The 21,564-nt window shown below is 41.5% G+C and overlaps 1 protein-coding gene across 4 annotated transcripts in view; it reads right to left on the reverse strand.

Moving 5' to 3' along the window:
- The window catches only part of CNNM2 (cyclin and CBS domain divalent metal cation transport mediator 2), a 165,543-nt gene that overhangs the window by 104,575 nt on the left and 39,404 nt on the right, over positions 1–21,564 (reverse strand). The window lies entirely within an intron of this gene.

Consider the following 21,564-nt stretch of genomic DNA (forward strand, 5'->3'; position numbering starts at 1 on the left):
TTCAAGACCAGCCTGGTCAACATAGTAACACCCTGTCTCTACTAAAAATACCAACAAAAAAATAGCTGGGTATGGTGGCGCGCACCTGTAATTCCAGCTACTCAGGAGGCTGAGGCAAGGGCACTGCTCGAACCCAGGAGGTGGAGGTTGCAGTAAGCTGCAATCACACCCCTGCACTCAAGCCTGGGTGACAGAGCAAGATTCCATCTAAGGAAGGAAAGAAAGGAAAGAAAGGAAAGAAAGAAAGAGCAAGCAAGCAGTGGAACTGACGCCGTAACAGACATAATGTTACGCAGTACCAAGGTGGGCACCTAACCCAGCCTTGAGGGTTCAGAGAACCCTGAAACAAAGGATAATTCAGAATCTGCCTAGGGCTTCAATTCTATACTACTCTACTAAATTCTTCTTTCATTAATCATAAAATGTTATTCACTTTGCTTTCTCTTCTAAATTCTACTCTCCCTCCAAAGATTTTGTAAATTTGACAGAAAATTAGCACAAGCATGCATGTTTTAGTCTATTTTAGGCTTACATTGCTTTCAGATCTTCTCAGCTTCTAAGTCCCTTAGCTGCTCAATTACTTTATACACACCAATATTATTTTCATTAATCACTCTCTTTCAAGTATCTCTTTCAAACCATCAGGGTTTCTCAATTGAAAGGACCCAGTGAAGTTCTTTTAAGACAAGGAAGTAGAATTTCACTTAAGACTGAAAGCAAGCCATAGTGCCACCGGAGACGTTCACAAGGAGATTCTCTTCTCCCCTATGGTGAAAACATATTTCAAACTGCTGACTTGGTTGTAATTATGATCCTCAAAGCTGTGGCCAAATTCCAGAGGGGCCAATTATAATACACCTAAGTTTTCTCATAGTTTTAATTGGTTATGCTTCTGTTACTCCGTAACTCTAAACTACTGCCAAGCATATATTACAAGGTCATTTACCAAAGAATTTTACAATTGGAAGGAGGCCTTAGAGATCAATCACTTAGTGCTGTGGTTTGCAGACTATGTTCCAGAAGAGTGTTTCACAGGTCCTGCCAACACAGACACAAGTTTTGACATACTTGGGAATTTGTTAATTCAGGCTCATGAAGACCTTGGCATAAACCTCCTCCTGCCCTCTCAGTGTACATATATTTGCAGGTTCTTACCATTGTGTCACAGATGAGAAAAGGATGTTTAACTCTGTGGAGGGTTTTTTTGTTTTTTTTTTTTCCCTAATTCCATCCCACAGAGTCCACTCAAGTACACATGCTCGAGCAACTTCACCCTCCAGTTTATTGTTGCCACTCTGCTCAATTTAATGCTAAGGCTGAAGTACATCTTCTGGCTAAGTGATTACTGTCAGTTGCAAAATAATAAATTCGATAATATGTTATGTCATGATAGTATATTATGAGTGCCAATTTAAATTTTGAGTGTTTCTTGCCTTTTCCATTTCTAATGAGGAAAAGGGAACACTTGTTAGTGATTCAACATTTTTATATCCTCTAAAACACAGCTGCCAAATGACTGTTCAACCTCCTAGCAACAGGAAGCTTACCATCTTCAACTCCATCATTAAACAGCTCTCACTGCAAATTAGTCTTTAAATTGAGCCATGTCTTCCTACCTGTGGCTTCCACCCACTGGCCTTAGTTCTATTCCCTAGAACCACAAGGTATAAATCCTCTCCCTTTACATATCCTGATGGCTAATTGTGGGCTTCCCATGCCCCAAGTTCTCATGTCTCCAAAGAAAATCTTTCTTCAATTGTTCTTCTGTATGTGGCTTCTAATTTCAGAATCTGTGCCCCAGAACTGACCAAGACTTGATAGTTGTGTCCACCCCAGTACAGAATAAAATAGGATTCATAGGCGTGCTGGCTCATATCTATAATCCCAGCACTTTGGGAGGCCAAGTCGGGAGGACTGCTTGAGCCCAGGAGTTCAAGACTAGCCTGGGCAAGATGGTGAGACCCTGCCTGTATGAAAAAAATTTTTAAAGTTAGCCAGGCACGGCAGTGTGTGCCCATAGTCCCAGCTACTGGCAGGGCTGAAGTGAGCTGTGATCATAACACTGCACTCCAGCCTGGGCTACAGAGCAAGACCCTGTCTCAAAAGAATAAATAAATAGGTTTATCATCTCCCCTAATTCTAGATATTTTTTCTTTCAATAATGCACCTGAGATTTTATTTTTGTTGTTGCCACATCTCACTACGGACTCACATTCGGCTCTCCGCAGATGTCCTTAAGTGCTTCTCCTAAGCCACAAACCCCTCAATATCATCCTGTGCTTACTTATTTAACCAGCTTTATGGTCAAAATAGGATCTTACATTCATCCAGTCAAACTTCATCTTATAACCAGTCCATCATCTTAGTTTGACCAAAATATGACTGAGTTCAAATTTGGACATGTACATGCCCCATCTTAGATCTGTTGTGTTTTTTGTGCTTTTCCCTCTCTTTACATTAGGGTAAAAGACTGATCAGGTGATCCACCCATGGGGCCACACATACTATACCTCACACATCCCCTCCCACCCCTCCGACTCAAGTGAAAAAGAGTATTTCAAATACAAAGCCAAAGCCACAATCGACAATAGGAAAAGGAGAGGAAACTGTATTATCTAGTTCCCAAGGACTTCAACGCCTTTCTTAAAATCCCCAGAGTTCCCAAAAAACTTCCCTGTTCTTTGTCAATAGTTATCTTTCACCCCTGCTATATCAGCAGCAATTGCATGGAGGTGGATGAATGACAGAAGGTGAGTAGAAATGATGGGTTGGTTTCAAACAGTCAGAGGTCTGGGGAGAGGGTAGGGAGCAATCCCATGTAAGGATTTAATAAGTAAATACAGATGATGATGTTTTAAAAAAAGGGGGGGGGGGAAATATATGAAAAGATACTATTAGCTTATGGATACAAAATTGGAGTATGTGAATAAAAGGTTGAAGAGGTAAATATTTCATTCAAAGGGTCTAAAATGAAATGTTAAAATGTTTGAACTTTGTTACAGTTGTTTGTTATTAAAAGTTACTGCATAAGGCCAGGCACAGTGGCTCATGCCTGTAATTCCAGTACTCTAGGAAGCCAAGGTGGGTGGATCTCTTGAGCCCAGGAGTTCAAGACCAGCCTGGGGGCACAACATAGTAAGACCCTGTATCTACAAAAAAAACACCCCCCCCACACACACACATACACACACACACACACACAAATTAGCTGAGTGTGGTGGCATGTGCCTGTAGTAGTTCCAGCTACTCTGGAGGCTGAGAAGTAGGAGATCACTTGAGCCTGGGGGGTTGAGGCTGCAGTGAGCCATAACTGCACCACTGTATTCCAGCCAGGGCAACAGAGAGACCCTAGCTCAAAAAAAAAAAAAAAAAAGAAACGTTATTGCATAAAGCAGTGATTTAATCAGAATCATGGTCTGGGAAGATTAATCCAGCAGCAGTATATAAAACTTAATTAGAAGGAAAGAAACACTAGAGGAGAAGAGACCACTCAGGAACATGAAGGCCAGTATGGAAAAAAAAAAAATTGTACTGATGTACTTTAGATACAAAAATGAAAGATAAAAAATTATCCAACTTCTCCAAGTTGACTAAGATGAACCATTATTTCATATACTACAAAATTTAAAATGCTGCCAAATAAACTATGTCATGCTGTCATCCCAATTTCATGGATGTTAAAATGTGACTTAAAAAAAGTATATTTTTCAACCAATGAAATATAGCCAATAGCTTCTGGTTTAACACAATTGTCAAGATAAAGAAACCTGATTGTACAGTTAAAATGCACAGCAAAGGGTACGATGTACAGCAGTTTCTCTCCTTAACAGATGCATGAATTCTCTCCTTACTAATTCTCCAAGTGGTCATAGGAACTTAATGAATGTAAGTAAAACGAACCAAGCAGCACCACTCCCTTCATACTCAAAGAAAAAAAAAAAAAATCACAACTCAACTGGAAAGAGGCAATGTCTGTTTTACATACTGTGATTTTTTAACTAGGGTTTCACATCAGAATCATGGAGCTTTTTCTTATTATTATTTATCTTGAGACAGAGTCTCACTCTGTCACCCAGGCTGGATTGCAGTGGTACGATCTTGGCTCACTGCAAGCTCTGCCTCCCGGCTTCATGCCATTCTCCTGCCTCAGCCTCCCGAGTAGCTGGGACTATAGGTCCCCGCCACCACGCCTCACTAATTTTTTTGTATTTTTACAAAGTAGAGACGGGGTTTCACCATGTTAGCCAGGATGGTCTCGATCTCATGACCTTGTGATCTGCCCACCTCGGCCTCCCAAAGTGCTGGGATTACAGGTGTGAGCCACCGCACCTGGCCAGGAAGCTTCCTCCTCTCTCCAAAACAAAACAAACCAAACCCCACAGATTTGAATCCCACATTTTATCTACCAAGAAAGAATATCTTAGTTGGAAACCATAGCATATATGTTGATTAAAAAAAGTCCCCTAAATTATTCTGATGCAGTCATGATTAGGAATCACTGAATTAAGATAGTTACACTTAGAATATTAAAACATGGAAACACATTGCAAGCATGCTTCCAAATCCAAGAGCTATATATGTCTGACAGATCTGACAACATACAAAACTAAGACTTCTGTAAGGAAAACCACCACCATAAATAAGAAATGATCAATTGTGAGAAATATTTGCAAATTAAGAGTTAGGGTTTATAATATATAAAGATCTCCAACCAATTAAAAGACACAAACAACCCAAAGAAAAATAAGCAATAGATAATTCATAAAAGTACAAGTGGCTAACATAAGAAAATGTTCAGTCTCACTGAAGAAGTGCAAGTTATGACAATGAGCTATTTTTCACTTACCAAATAGGCCAGAAAACAAAAATACATTAAAAATTAATATAACCAGTGTTAGTAAGGCCAACTGAAACACATGGACATTACTTACATAAGCAAAAACCTTAAACTTCATCAACAGTTAAGTCGATTATGGTAGTCATACAAAAAAAGGCCTGCAGCTGCTAAAATGAAGATGGCAAATCTACAGGTATGCACAACCACCATACCCTGGGCCAAGTTCTGAAAAACCTTCATTCTAAAACAAAATGTACACTGTAATTTCATTTCTGAAAAAAACAGCCACAAAACCCAACTGGCTATGTTTGTATCTGCACAGAAAAAGGTCTAAAAGGAAATAAATTCCTAACGATGGTGACAAGTAAGAGTAGCATGAGGGGGTGGGTGATGCGGAGACTTAACTCTTACTTTCTATACCTCTGTATTATCTTAAATTTTATAATGGGCACTAACAAAAAAAAAAATCAATAAACAAGATTATCTGTGTTACACAGCAACACCTTCCAAACACAAACAGTTAACATGATACCTTCATCTACAAAAGCACCATTCTTTCCCCTTTGTTTCCTGGGAGACTTTCTTAAAAGTGAACCGAAAGGATAAGTCAATAGCAAATTTTTTTCTGAGAATAGGGAACATCTGGAATGGGTGAGAGCCACGGTAGGCAAACTTTCTGTAAAGGGCCAAGTAGTAAATATTTTAGGCTATGCAGGCTATACAGTCTCTACTGAAACTACTCTACTCTTGCCCTTATAGCACAAAAGCAGACATAGGTAACACATAAATGAATAGGCATGGCTGTATTCCAATCAAAATTTATGACACTGAAATTTGAATTTCACATAATTTTCACATATCACAAATTATTATTTTCAAGACAGCATTTCATTCTGTTGCCCAGACGGGATTGCAGTGGCACAATCATGGCTACTGCAGCCTCGAACTCCTGGGCTCGAGCAATCCTCCCACCTCAGCCTCCCAAGTAGCTGGGACCATAAGTATGTAACACCACATCTGGCTAAAATAGTATTCTTTTACTTTCAACCATTTAAAAATAAAATTCTTTACTCCTGGGGCATACAAAAGCAGGTGGCAGGCCACAGGCAGTTTGCATCAGAGGATAATTTTACAAATCTCAAAAAGAAAGTAAAAATAAGTAAACAAAGAGTCTCTGATAAAATACCGTCTGGATTCTTCACATACAAAAATTATTTCAAGAGCTTTAAAAAAAAATACAGTTAGTAAGGCTGGGCACGGTGGCTCACGCCTGTAATCCCAGCACTTTCGGAAGCCGAGGTGGGCAGATCACATGAGGTCAGGAGTTCGAGACCAGCCTGACCAACATGGAGAAACCCCATCTCCACTAAAAATACAGAATTAGCCAGGCGTGGTGGTGCATGCCTGTAACCCCAGCTACTTGGGAGGCTGAGGCAGGAGAATCACTTGAACCTGGAGGCAGAGGTTGCGGTGAGCTGAGATTGCAACATTGCACTCCAACCTGGGCAACAAAGAGCAAAACTCCGTCTCAAAAAAACAAAACTAACAAAAAACAAACAAACAAACAAAAACAGTGAACCACACCACCAATTGCGGCTATTGTAAAGGAGTGTTTTCTGAAATAGCTGAGATAATTTACAATATTAAAGGATTGCCAGTCATTGGAGAAATACAAAGCAAAACCACAATTAAGATAGCACTACTGGCTGGGCGTGGTAGCTCACGCCTGTAATCCCAGCACTTTGGGAGGCTGAGGCAGGCAGATCACGAGGTCAGGAGTTCGAGACCAGCCTGGACAACATGGTAAAACTCCCTTCTCTACTAAAAATACAAAAATTAGCTGGGCATGGTGGCAGGCACCTGTAATCCCAGTTACTTGAGAGGCTGAGGCAGGAGAATCATTTAAACCCAGGAGGCGGAGGTTTCAGTGAGCTAAGATTGCGCCATTGCACTCCAACCTGGGTGACAGGGCAAGACTCTGTCTCCAAAAAAAAAAAAAAAAAGAAAAGAAAAGCACTACTGGGCACAGTGCAGTGGCTCATGCCTGTAGTCCCAGCACTTTGGGAGGCCGAGGTGGGCATATCACTTGAGCCCAAGAGTTCAAAACCAGCCTGGACAACATGGCAAATCCCTGTCTCTACAAAAAATATAAAAAATTAGGCAGGCATGGTGCTGCACGCCTGTAGTCCCAGCTACTCGGAAAGTTTAGGTGGGAGGATTACTTGAGCCCAGGAGGTGGAGACTGCAGTAAGCCAAGATCATTCCACTGCATTCCAGCCTGGGTGACAGAGTGAGACCTTGCCTCAAAAAAAAAAAAAAAAAAAAAAAAAGACAGCACTGGCTGGGCACAGTGACTCATGCCTATAACCCCAGCACTTTGGGAAGCCAAGGCAAGAAGACTGCTTGAACCCAGGAGTTCGAGACCAGCCTAGGCAACATACTCAGATGCTGTCTCTACAAAAAAAATTAGCCTGGCATGGTGGCGTGCACCTGTATGTAGTACCAGTTACTCAGTACAATGAGGCAGAAGGATCACTTAAGCCACAGAGGTCAAGGTTGCAATGAGCTATAATCGCACCACTGACCAGCCTGAGCAATAGAGCAAGACCCTGTCTCAAAGAGGGGGAAAAAAAAAAAGCACTACACTCCCACTAGCATGGTTATAATTCACATGTCAAGTGTTGACAAGATGTGGAAAATGGCCAGGTGGGGTGGCTCACACCTGTAATCACAGCACTTTGGGAGGCTGAGGTAGGCAGATCACAAGGTCAGGAGTTCGAGACAAGCCCGGCCAATATGGTGAAACCCCGTCTCTATTAAAAATACAAAAATTAGCTGGGCTTGGTGGCGGATGCCTGTAGTCCCAGCTACTTGGGAGGCTGACGCAGGAGAATCGCTTGAACCCAGGAGGCAGAGGTTACAGTGAGCCAAGATTGCACCATTACACTCCAGCCTGGGTGACAGAGCCAGACCCTATCTCAAATAAAAACAAAACAACAACAACAACAAAAAGATGTGGAAAAACCAAAACCCTCAGACATTGTTGGTTGTAAAATGGTACATACAGCCACTTTGGAGAACAGTTTGGCAGCTTCTTAAAAAGTAATATATATAGGCCGGGCGCGGTGGCTCAAGCCTGTAATCCCAGCACTTTGGGAGGCCAAGACGGGCGGATCACGAGGTCAGGAGATCGACACCATCCTGGCTAACACGGTGAAACCCCGTCTCTACTAAAAATATAAGAAAATTAGCCGGGCGAGGTGGCGGGCGCCTGTAGTCCCATCTACTCGGGAGGCTGAGGCAGGAGAATGGCGTGAACCCGGGGGGGGGGGAGTTGAAGGGGACCCGAAACGGGCCCCTCCACCCCCCCCCGGGGAAAAAGAAAAAAACCGCCTCATCAAAAAAAAAAAAAAAAAAAAAAAAAAAAGTAATATATATATATTCTTATTATATGACCCAGAAACTTCACTCTTAAGTTTCCCACAAGAGAAATGAAAAACATGTCCACACAAAGACATTCATGCAAGTGCCCACAGGGAATTATTATTATATTATTTTTTGAGACAGAGTCTCACTGTGTCACCCAGGCTGGAGCACAGTGATGCGATCTCAGCTCATTGCAACCTCCGCCTCCCAGGTTCAAGCGATTCTCCTACCTCAGCCTCCCAAGTAGCTGGGATTACAGGCACCTGCCACCATGCCCGGCTAATTTTGTATTTTTAGTAGAGGCAGGGTTTCACCATGTTGGCCAGGCTGGTCAGGAACTGCTGACCTCAGGTGATCCTCCCGAATCGGCCTCCCAAAGTGCTGGGATTATAGGCATGCGCCCCCGCGCCCAGCCTTGGAGCATTATTAATAGTAGCCTAAACCTGGACGCAATACAAATACCCATCAACTAGCAAATGGGTAACAGAATGTGGTATATCCATGCAATCAAATACAATTAATCAGTATAAAGGAACAAACAACTTATACATGCTACAACATGGCTGAGCCTCAAAAACATTTTGCTGGCCGGGCGCAGTGGCTCAGGCCTCTAATCTCAGCACTTTGGGAGGTCGAGGCAGGCGGATCACAAGGTCAGGATATCGAGACCATCCTGGCTAACTCGGTGAAACCCCGTCTCTACTAAAAATACAAAAAACTAGCCGAGCGTGGTGGCTGGCGCCTGTAGTCCCAGCTACTCGGGAGGCTGAGCCAGGAGAATGGCGGGAACCCGGGAGGCGGAGCTTGCAGTGAGCAGAGGAGATCGCGCCACTTGCATTCCAGCTTGGGCGACAGCGAGACTCCGTCTCAAAAAAACAAAAACAAAAACAAAAAAAACAACCTTTTGCTAAGTGAAAGGAGCCAAACAGAAAAGACTACCTACTATTCTTTTTATAGGAAATTTCTAGAAAAGTCAAATCTATAGGGACAGAAAGCAGATCAGTGTTTGCCAGAGGCTGGAGACGAAAGCACGGATTGACCCAGAAGAAAGAAAACTTCTAGGGACAAAGCAGTGTTCTAAAACTGGATTGAGGTGGCAACTGCCCAACTCTACAAATTTACTTTTAAAAATCACTGGATTGTATGCTTACAGGGGTGGGTTTTATGGTATGTAAATTATACCTCAATTATACCTCAATAAAACTTTTAGGAGGAGGAAGGAGGCCAGACACAGTGGCTCCCACCTATAATCCCAGCTACTCCCGAGGCTGAGGTGGGAGGAACTGCTTGTGGCTAGGAGTTCAAGACCATCATGGGCAACATAGCAAGACCCACATCTCTGAAAGAAATTTTTTAAAAAACTTAGCCAAGTATGTTGGCATGCACCTGTAATCCCAGATACTGGGGAGGGTGACATGGGAGGATCCTCTGAGCCCAGAAATTTGAGGCTAAAGTGAGTTGGATCACACCAGACCCCAGCCAGCCCCATGGACCTACCAGAGTGCTCATAGCTCTCTGCATTCTTCCAGGCACTTCCATGATTCTGTGCCTTAGTTAAGTACCTCCTCCTAGAAACTTCTCCATCTACATCCTGCCCCACTTCTCATTCTACCTCATTCCCAAGGAGATTGCATCTTTTCAATCTTCCCTGAGCTTTGCACCTAGCACATGTATCTTTGTCTCCTTTATTCCCACCTCCTAATTCTGTGACAAATTCCTTGAGGAAAGGACCATGTTATTAATCTATTTTATATTACATCCTACATACAGCAGGCACTAAATAAGTATTTGTAATAATGAGCTACAAAATTTACAGGGAATAGGCACCGTCTAAACAAGATCCTTTTAGGTTGAGATGGAGTCTCGCTCTGTTGCCCAGGCTGGAGTGCAAAGGCGTGATCTCGACTCACTGCAGCCTCTACCTCCCAGGTTCAAGCAATTCTTCTGCCTCAGCCTCCTGAGTAGCTGGGATTACAGGTGCCCGCCACCACACCCGGCTACGTTTTGTATATTTAGTAGAGATGGGGTTTCGCCATGTTGGCCAGGCTGGCCTCAAACTCCTGACCTCAGGTGATCCACCCACCTCAGCTTCCCAAAGGGCTGGGATTACAGGCATGAGCCACATGCCAGGCCAACAAGATCCTTTTTTACATTAGCATGAATAGTGGCAAAAATCTAAACTTTAAAAATTCATACTAACCCATCTTCCACTCCTCCATCTATCAAACCATTATCTAAATCCCTTCCAATTTCAGAAAACAGTTCTTTTATTTATTCCAGATTTTTCCAGTTTAATCAGACAAGTACAGAAATCACTTTCAATGCTGAGCACAAGCAAATTTGATAACTGAATATAAAATCTGCAAGTGGAAAAGACAGTGGAACTTAACCAGACACAAGGAAATATGGCTCCTTATACTTCAACTAAAGCCAAATTTCAACCAGCATAAAATTCCAAGAGAAAGAAAGGCTTTCTGGTAAAATTCTGGTTAAGATGAAGACTCAGCTGTGATTAAAGACCCCTTTTTTTCCCCCCTGAAGAACTGTTTAGTCCAGACCATTTTTACCTGAAACAGAAAACAGAGACCTTGAAGCTTAAAAAAGTCTAGCAAGTCTACAACTTCGAGTGGTTGGCATTTAGCTTGTGCTATTTCTTAAATAAGTGACTTAGGAAAATTATCTGCTTTTATTTTAAGAGACGGTAGGACAAAGCAATTTATTTTTAAAATCACAATTTGCGTCAGATGGAATTTAACCCTCCTACAAATGATTTACAGAGATAGAGTAGACAAAGGCCAAACACTGATAAGGATAAAGACGCTGACTCGAGACTTTAGAAAAACAAGCATGAAAACAGTAAAGCAGACAGTACAGGGAATTAAAAGCCATCTACTGGTAATATTCAATGAAGAAATCACTGAGATTTTAGTGAGTTCAGTTTTGAGTAGAACAGCAAGTATTAACTATTGAGATAGTCTGAGCTGATTACACCCCTGGAAGGAGGCGCACAACAACAGCCGGGGATAAACTGATTTCCTACTTCTCGTCTCTGACTCAGACTTTCAAATAATCCCCCGCCTATATCAAACAGCTGTGATTTTAGGCAGTAAATATAAGCCAGCCCAATTTAAGAGGTTCACCCTCAAGAGGAAAAAGAAAGAATACTGAGATCATTTTAAACTGTTCACTGTCAACTGCTGATCCTTCAAACAAGTCAAGACAGAGCAGGGAAGAAACATTATTTATAGAGAGCTGTGTGTCAGGTGTTTCATAAAAGTCTTGGTCAGTTTGTGCTGCTACGGCAGAATACTACAGAACGGGTAATTTGTAAAGAGGAGAAATTTATTTCTCACAGTTCTGGAGGCTGGGAAGTCTATGATCAAGGCGCGGACAGGCTGAGTGTCTGGTGAGGGGCATGGTCTCTGCCTCCAAGATGGCGCCTTGCATCCTCTGGAGGGGAGGAATGCTGTGTCATCGCATAGGCAGAGGGCAGAAGAGCAGGAAGGCCAAGTGCTGAGTGAAGCCTCTTTTATGAGGGCTTCAATCACTTTCATAAGGGAGGTGCTGTCATGGCCTTAATTCCCTCTTAAAGGCAATCCCCACCCCGCTTAACACTATCACGTTAGCTATTAAGTTTCAACATCTTAATTTTTGGAGGGGATCCACTCACATCATAGCAACATATAGTATTTCATTTAATCCTAACAAGAAACCTAGGAGGTGTTTTAAAGATAAGAAGACCCAGGAATAGAAAGACAAAGTAAAAAACTTACCAAGGCCCAAAGCTACCAAGTAGCAGAGCCCAAGTTTGTGCTTTCTCTGCTGTATCACAGCACCTCCTAGGTTGAGCAGGTGGTCCAGGTAACTAGTTCTGCCAACGGTTAAATACAGGACACCTGACACCAAGACTAGGCTCCCAATTTGCCCATTAAGAATATGTAGCCAGGCGCAGTGGCTCATGCGTGTGATCCCAGGTCTTTGGGAGGCCGAAGCAGGTGAATCACTTGAAGTCAGGAGTTTAAGATCAGCCTGGCCAACATAGTGAAACCCTGTCTCCACTAAAAATACAAAAATTAGCCAGACGTGGTGGCACACACCTGTAGCCCCAGCTACTCAGGAGCCTGAGACAGGAAAATCACTTGAACCTGGGAGGTGGAGGCTGCAGTGAGCCGAGATGGTGCTGCTGCACTCCAGCCTGGGTGACCCAGCAAGACTCCATTTCAAAAAAAAAAAAACCAAAATCTAATTAGTCCAATTAACTATTTCTACAAGTAATTTTTAATATTACTTTATGTTATGCATAAAATTGCATTTCATTAAAGTTGGTAGACTGCAGACTCCTTGAGAGTAGACTTAATAAATATTTGTAGACTATTTTTTGAAAACCATTAAGGCACTCTGAAGTCCATTACTTGCCTAAAGGATTGATATACAAACATTTGCCTCTTAATTTCTCATAAAGTAAAATAAAGCATGAAAGCAAGGGACCATTTGTTTCTCTTTTTTTTCAGTCCATCAGAACAATGCACATTTGTTTAATTTCTATAAGAAAACTCAGAAAACACGATTCCTTAACGAGAAATAACTGCTCCTCTGAATTTCCAGATATATTGTACCTGTCCCTTTGGGCACTTATCACCTCAAGTTTGTATTAAAAACTATTTCTGCGCATGCTTTATCTTCTCTACCAGACTTTATGCAACTTCAAAATGCCCCACAGCATCTAGCAGAGCAGATACTGAATACATGATTAAATGAAGAAAATCATTTTCTTTTTACCTTACACTTCTGCCATATAGATGCTCAGAATCAATGTGGTTAATTAAAAAAAAAAGAAAGAAAGAAAAAGAAAAACTTTTTACAATAATAATGAGATTCTCCGGGAACAATCAGCCTTGAATCAAAGTTGATTTCTGTCATCAGGTTCTAATTAAGAACGGCAGATAAAGCAGATGGAGAACAGCTTTAATCTTCATGCTAAGTTGATACTACTCTGGTGAAAACACAGAAAAATTGTTTGGACAAGCCAACTGAACAAACATGATATTGGGTGTCTGGAGGAAAGTCATTCTTAAAGAGTCTTCTTTCCACTAGATGGCTATCTGAACTTTCACTGAGAGAGTCAGTCAAAGGGCAAGGCATCACTTAATATGACTGTGCGTTCCAGCCAGGCCACGGAAAGGGGGTGGTAGTGAAGGGGAAGAATTCAAGGCCAGGAAAGTTTCTTTTTTCCATTTTTAAAAGGTTTCTCTTTTTTGAACTACTTATTTAGTCCTCTTCCCATTTTACTTACTCACATCACTTATTAAGTACTGTAGAAGTGTTTTCCTAGAATTGATGAAATTGTGCCAAAGTTCTCATCAAAGAAGTTTAATGCTTAAACAGATTGGCCATATGATTTCAGATGCAAGCTCTCAGGACTTAATTTTGCCCATCTAAATGGGAAAATGTACCTACATAAAATGTGTCATTTTTAAAAATGAATGGCTCCTAGTAATAGTTTTTCCATTAAGTATAATACGTTGTGATTCATACAATAAAACTCCAGCCATTTGAAATGAACTACTAGGGCCATTTGTTTAAAATCATTATTTTACACTAATATTTATTCAGTTCTTTCTGATTATAGGATAAATGTTCACAGAAGAAATTTTGGAAAAATCTGAAAGCACGTTTTGTTTCTCCTTAGTCTTTTAAAAATTATTCTATGCAAAGATATTGATGGTAAAATTGGTATACTATATATACACACACACACACACACACACACACACAGAGTACATCATATTGTGAGAATTTTCCCAAGTTGTTAATTATGCTTTGAAAGCATTATTTAATATCTATGTAATATTTCATTATTTGGATATGTTGAAATTGACTTAACTATTCTCCTTTTGTTGAACATTTGAATTGTTTCTGCTATTTTTCTAATATGAATAATACTTTGATAAATGTCTCTGTGCCTGAGTTAGATCATGCCCTCAGGAAAGATGACTACTAGAAGTATAATCACAAGAATCCCAAACAAAAGCATTTACTAGAAATGGTGTGTCAATTCCCACTCACAGTGACAGCACCCACCTCCTCATACCCAGGTCAACACTGAATGTTTCTTTAGTCATTTTTTAAATTTAATTTTATTTTACGTTTCCAGGATATATGTGCAGGATGTGCAGTTTTGTTACACAGGTAAACTTGTGCCATGGTGGTTTGCTGCACAAATCAACCCATCACCTAGGTATTAAGCCCCGCATGCATTAGCTATTTATCCTGATGTTCTCCCTACCCCCGGCCCTCTGGGACGAGCTCCAGTGTGTGTTGCTCCCCTCCCTGTGTCCATGTGTCCTCATTTCAACACTGAATTTTACCATTAAAATTTTTTTTTTTGCTAATTAATTACACAAAAGCTGGTATCTTGCTATTTTAATTTGCATTTCTCTTATTACCAAGGTAGAATTTTTCTTCATTTTAAAAAATTTAAGTGCCTTATTTCAAGTCAAAAGTTTATTTTTTATGAGTATTGTTAGACAATCTTTCTTTTTTTTTTAATATTTAATTTAATGATTTTAGAGATGGGAGTATTGCTTAGTTGCCCAGGTTGGTCTCAAACTCCTGGGCTCATGTGATCCTCCTGCCTCAGCCTCTCAAAGTGCTACGATTACAGGTGTGAGCCACCACACCCGGCCACCTTTTTTAGAACTTTGTAAAATTTTCAGCTGGTTCTAAGTGACCTTGTCCTACACCATGACAAAATCCATTTGGCTATTCTCAGATTAACTACTGCAATGAAAGAGTAATATTTTCAAAATAAGAGTTTCATATAATTTAACCTAATTTTGAAATTTTACAATTAAAATGCTAAGCTAGTTACACTGTATTAAATCTAGTAGCCAAAAACAATGTAAAATTCCTCATTTTACAGGAAAAGCATTTCTTTAATTTCTTCCTTTGTAAAAATGTAAATATTTATTTCTATAAGACATGTGCTTCACGTGAATTAATAGAGAAATAGCCTCAGCATTGCCAAAAATAGAGTAAATTCTTGAGCGTAAGTAAATCCTCTTTCTTTTCATATTCTCAGCTTCATCTTATAAATGAGAGCTATCTCTTGGCTCATGATGAAGGCTTAAGTATCAGTTAAGATAGCAGAATCAAATTACTCAAAAATACATTACCAGAGCATGGTGTTATCTGGTTTAGGTTTACATTATTTGATGGAGAACAACAACGCACAGGTAAGATCCATCTGATGGGATGTTTCTGTGCAGCCTTATTTAAAATTCTGTTGAACCAGGCATGGTGGCTCACACCTATAATCCCAGCCCTTTGGGAGGCTGAAGCGGGTGGATTACTTGAGGTCAGGAGTTCAAGACCAGCCTGGCCAACATGGTGAAACTCCGTCTCTACTAAAAATACAAAAATTAGTTAGGTGTGGTGGTGCGTGGCTGTAATCCCAGCTACTCGGGAGGCTGAGGCAAGAGAAACTGGAGGTTGCAATGAGCCAATATCGTGCCATTGCACTCCAGTCTGGGCAACAAGAGCGAAACTCCATCTCAAAAAAAAAAGAGAGAAAGAGAGGATCACTTGAACTCAGGAGATGGAGGTTGTAGTGAGCCAAGATTATGCCACTGCACTCCAATTGGGCGACAGAGCAGGACTCCATCTCAAAAAAAATAAATAAATAAAAGAAAGCCGAGTATGGTGGCATATGCCTACAGTCTCAGCCACTCAGGAGGCTGAGGCGGGAGGATAGCTTGAGCCCAGGAGGTCAAGGCCACAGTGAGCCATGATCACACGCCACTGCACTCCAGCATAGGCAACAAAGTGAGGTCTTGTCTCAAAAAAAAAAGTAAAATAATAAAATAAAATTCTGTTGAATTTAAGACATAACAAAAATTACAACCCTGTGTAATTTCAATTATGTTAAAAAAATTTTTTAAAAGATAAATAAATATGCACCAGAGGAAAAAAGATATGTCAAAATGTCAACAGTAGTTTTATCTCTTTGTGGTGAAAACACAGACGAAGAAAAACAGATGGCATTACTTTTAACAGTTAAAAATTTGTTATTTTATTGCAATAACATTAATGTAATGACAACAACAAAAGATTTCACGATGTTGTCCTTTCAAACACTTTCAGTCATGATCTGCACAGTATGTACCAGTACACAATAGTATGCACATTAGAACTGAAAAAGTGGTAATGAAATTCTCAGTGTTCCAAGCACCCACCAAGTTTTAAATAAAGTGCAAATACAAGATCAGTGTTTTTCAAAAACTACTTTTCCTGGGCATGTAGCATGCATCAGGCACCATGCTGAGCTCTTCACATGGATTATTTCATTTAGCCCTCTCACGACCCTAGGAAAGATTATTACTATTTTCATTTTATTTATTTATTTTTTATTTTTTGAGACAGTCTCGCTCTGTCACCCAGGTTGGAGTGCAGTGGCGCGATCTCGGCTCACTGCAATCTCCACCTCCCGGGTTCACGCCATTCTCCTGCCTCAGCCTCCGAGTAGCTGAGACTACAGGCGCCCGCCACCACACGCGGCTAATTTTTTGTATACGGGGTTTCACCATGTTAGCCAGGATGGTTTCGATCTCCTGACCTCGTAATCCACCCACCTCGGCCTCCCAAAGTGCTGGGATTATAGGTGTGAGGCATCATGCCCAGCCACTATTCTCGTTTTAAAGATGACGCAGCTGGCCAGCCACAGTGGCTCATGCCTGTAATCCTAGCACACTGGGAAGCCACTGCAGGAGGATTCTTTGAGCCCAGAAGTTCAAGGCTGCAGTCAGCCATGTTCACATCACTGCATCCCAGCCTTGGTGACAGAGCAAGACCCTGTCTCTAAAGCAAACAAACAAACAAACAAACAAACAAAAAGATGAGGAAGCTGAGGCTTACAGATAAGCTAAAGTAACTTTCCCAGTGTTATGCAGCTATTAAGCAAAGGAGCCAGAACTCAAAGCCAGATGTCTGATATCAAGGCTCACACTTTTATTGAGAATGGGACATTTGCATTGTCTTCAATAATAACCAGACTGAGAGTGTTAACTACAGCAAATATTCCAGATACAGACCAGATATAGACTGCAGCTTCCTGGGTTACAAGCACAACACCATTTACTCTACTACAAAAAGCTTGAGAATCCCTCCTGAATAGAAGTATTTGGTTCACTTGTCATGTGTAGTTATATGGGTAAATGTGGTATATAATAAATAAAATGAGCCAGGCACAGTGGCTGAGGCCTGTAATCAGCACTTCGGGAGGCTAAGCATGATCGCTTGAGCACAGGAGTTCGAGACCAGCCTAGGCAACATGGTAAAACCCCATCTCTACAAAAAATATAAAAATTAGCCAGGTGTGGTGGTCCCAGCTACTCAGGAGGCTGAGGCAGAAGGACCACTTGAGCCCAGGAGGTTGGGCCGCAGTGAGCCATGACTATGCCACTTAACTCCAGCCTGGGTGACACAGCGAGAACCTGTCTCAAAAAATAATAATAATAAACAAAATAAAATAAAATGATCTCATTCAAAACTGCCAAAACCTGGATAACTATCCTGCCTCACAATCTGAAAGCACCCATCAACTTCTGGCTATCATCTAAAAGAGGGTTTTTTAAAGCACCAAACTGAAATAGCTATCACAAACCAAAGTACAAAATCCTAGTTGATTAAAAACGAATACAAGGCCAGGTACAGTGGCTCACGCCTATAATCCCAGCACTTTGGGAGGCCAAGGCATGTGGATCACCTGAGATCAGGAGTTTGAGATCAGCCTGGCAATACAGTGAAACCCCATCTCTATTAAAAATACAAAAATTAGGTGGGCGTGGTGGCATGCACCTGTAATCCCAGCTACTCGGGAGGCTGAGGCAGAAGAATCGCTTGAACCTGGGAGGCGGAGGTTGCAGTAAGCAAAGACTGCGCTACTGCACTCCAGCCTGGGTGACAGAGTGAGACTCCATCTCAAAAAAAAAAAAAAAAAAAAAATTGCTTGAATTCAGAACAAGTCAATTCAGACTCGACAGTTTATATTGGAAAAGAGGATGGTTTCAAGATGAAGACATGCCAAAATCCATCCAACTTCAAATCATACTCACTTGACTTCATTTGCTTTCCGCACAATATTGCTTTTTGAAACTAAGGGTAGAGAGGAATCCCAAATTATTCAACACAGTTAGAAAAAACAGGCCAGGCACTGTGGTGGTGGCTTACGGCTGTAATCCCAGCACTTTGGGAAGCCAAGGCAGGCGGATCACCTGAGGTCGGGAGTTCGAGATCGGCCTGACCAACATGGAGAAACTCTGTCTCTACTAAAAATACAAAATTAGCTGGGTGTGGTGGCACATGCCTGTAATTCCAGCTACTCAGGATGCTGAGGCAAGAAAATAGCTTGAACCCGGGAGACGGAGGTTGCAGTGAGCCGAGACGGTGCCACTGCACTCCAGCCTAGGCGACAAGCACGAAACTCCATCTCAAAAAAAAAAGAAAGAAAAGAAAAGAAAAAGGACAGCTTCTGAAATATCCCACAACTCAGCACTTCCAACTTTCTCTCCCACAGCAACTGCTCTTTAGTACTATATTCTATGTTGTGATCCTTTTGGGGATTTATTCCAGAGAAGCAAACAAGTAACGCCCAGGTAAGCGGTCTACCAGCCTAACATAGCTCAAAATGGCAGATTAATTACTAGATGGCATTAAACTGCATCAAAATTAAACAGAGAAAATAGTCAATGTCTTAAAAAGATGGTTTTCTCCTGTTAGGGCTTAATTCAAAGGAAAAAAGTCAAGACCTTGGACATGGAAGGAATCCTGACATGAAGGCTATGAAAGGGGCTGTCTTTGGTGAAAAGAAAAGCCAGACAACTATAAAAACAATTGTTTGATTTCCTAACATTAAAAACAGTGATTTAGCTTAATAGATTGTTGATGGCCGGGCGCGGTGGCTCAAGCCTGTAATCCCAGCACTTTGGGAGGCCGAGGCGGGTGGATCACGAGGTCAGGAGATCGAGACCATCCGGGCTAACATGGTGAAACCCCGTCTCTACTAAAAATACAAAAAACTAGCCGGGCGTGGTGGCGGGCGCCTGTAGTCCCAGCTACTCGGAGGCTGAGGCAGGAGAATGGCGTGAACCTGGGAGGCGGAGCTTGCAGTGAGCCTAGATCGCGCCACTGCACTCCAGCCTGGGTGACACAGCGCGAGACTCCGTCTCAAAAAAAAAAAAATAAATAAATAGATTGTTGATAAATATTAATGAAAATATAATTACCTAGTGCATAGACTTCAAATCACTTATCCTAGCACTCAAAAACTTTCCCTTCTAAACCAATTTACGTTTCCAGCCCCATCTCCCACTGTTCTCTCATCTTCACCTTTGCTTTCCCATCCCTTAAGGAGAAATGGCCTCTCCTAGTCCTAGCTGTACCAGCTGAAATCTTACCATCCTTTTTTTTTTTTTTTTTTTTTTTTTTGAGATGGAGTCTCACTCTGTCGCCCAGGCTGGAGTGCAGTGGTGCAATCTCAGCTCACTGCAACCTTCGCCTCCCAGATACAAGTGATTCTCCTGTTGAGTAGCTGGGATTACAGGCACCTGCCACCATGCCTGGCTAATTTTTTAAGTATTTTTAGTAGAGATGGGGTTTCACCATGTTGACCAGGCTGGTTTCGAACTCCTGACCTCAAGTGATCGACCTGCCTCAGCCTCCCAAAAGTGCTGAGATTACAGGCATGAGCCACCATGCCCAGCCAATCTTACCATTTTCTTTTAAATTACTATTATTATTATACTTTAAGTTCTAGGGTACATGTGTACAATGTGCAGGTTTGTTACATGAGTATACATAGGTATACATGTTGGTTTGCTGTACCCATCAACTCGTCACTGATATTAGGTATTTCTCCTAATGCTATCCCTCCCCCTGCCCCCTACCACACGACAGGCCCCAGTGTGTGATGTTCCCCGCCCTGTGTCCAAGTGTTCTCATTGTTCAATTCCCAACTATAAGTGAGAACATGCGGTGTTTGGTTTTCTGTCCTTGTGATAGTTTGCTCAGAATGATGGTTTCCAACTTCATCCATGTCCCTGCAAAGGACATGAACTCATCCGTTTTTATGGCTGCATAGTATTCCATGGTGTATATGTGCCACATTTTCTTTATCCAGTCTATCATTGATGAACATTTGGGTTGGTTCCAAGTCTTTGCTATTGTGAATAGTGTCACAATAAACATACGTGTGCATGTGTCTTTATAGTAGCACGATTTATAATCCTTTGGGTATATACCCAGTAATGTGATTGCTGGGTCAAATGGTATTTCTAGTTCTAGATCCTTGAGGAGTCGCCACGCTGTCTCCCACATGGTTTAACTAGTTTACACTCCCACCAACAGTGTAAAAGCATTCCTATTTCTCCACATCCTCTCCAGCATCTGTTGTTTCCGGACTTTTTTTTTTTTTTTTTTTGAGATGGAGTCTTGCTTTTGTTGCCCAGGCTGGAGGGCAGTGGCACAATCTCGGCTCACCGCAACCTCCACCTCCTGGGTTCAAGCAATTCTCCTGCCTCAGCCTCCAAGCAGCTGGGACTACAGGTGTGCACCACCACACCCAGCTAATTTTTGTATTTTTAATAGAGACGGGGTTTCACCATGTTGGTCAGGCTGGTCTTGAACTTCTGACCTCATGATCCACCTGCCTCGGCCTCCCAAACTGCTGGGACTACAGGTGTGAGTCACCACTCCCAGCCTGTTTCCTGACTTTTTAATGATCACCATTCTAACTGGTATGAGATGGTATCTCATTGTGGTTTTGATTTGCATTTCTCTGATGACCAGTGATGATGAGAATTTTTTCATGTGTCTGTTGGCTGCATAAATGTCTTCTTTTGAGAAGTATCTGTTCATATCCTTTGCCCACTTTTTGATGGGGTTTTTTCTTGTAAATTTGTTTAAATTCTTTGTAGATTCTGGATATTAGCCCTATTGTCAGATGTGTAGATTGCAAAAATTTTCTCCCATTCCGTAGGTTGCCTGTTCACTCTGATGGTAGTTTCTTTTGCTATGCGGAAGCTCTTTAGTTTAATTAGATCTCATTTGTCTATTTTGGCTTTTGTTGCCATTGCTTTTGGTGTTTTAGTCATGAAGTCCTTGCCCATGCCTATGTCCTGAATAGTATTGCCTAGGTCTTCTTCTAGGGTTTCTATGGTTTTAGGTCCAACACTTAAGTCTTTAATCAATCTTGAATTAATTTTTGTATAAGGTGTAAGGAAGGGATCCAGTTTCAGCTTTCTACA

This window comes from Papio anubis, chromosome 11, assembly GCF_008728515.1.
Source record: "Papio anubis isolate 15944 chromosome 11, Panubis1.0, whole genome shotgun sequence".
NCBI lineage: Eukaryota > Metazoa > Chordata > Mammalia > Primates > Cercopithecidae > Papio > Papio anubis.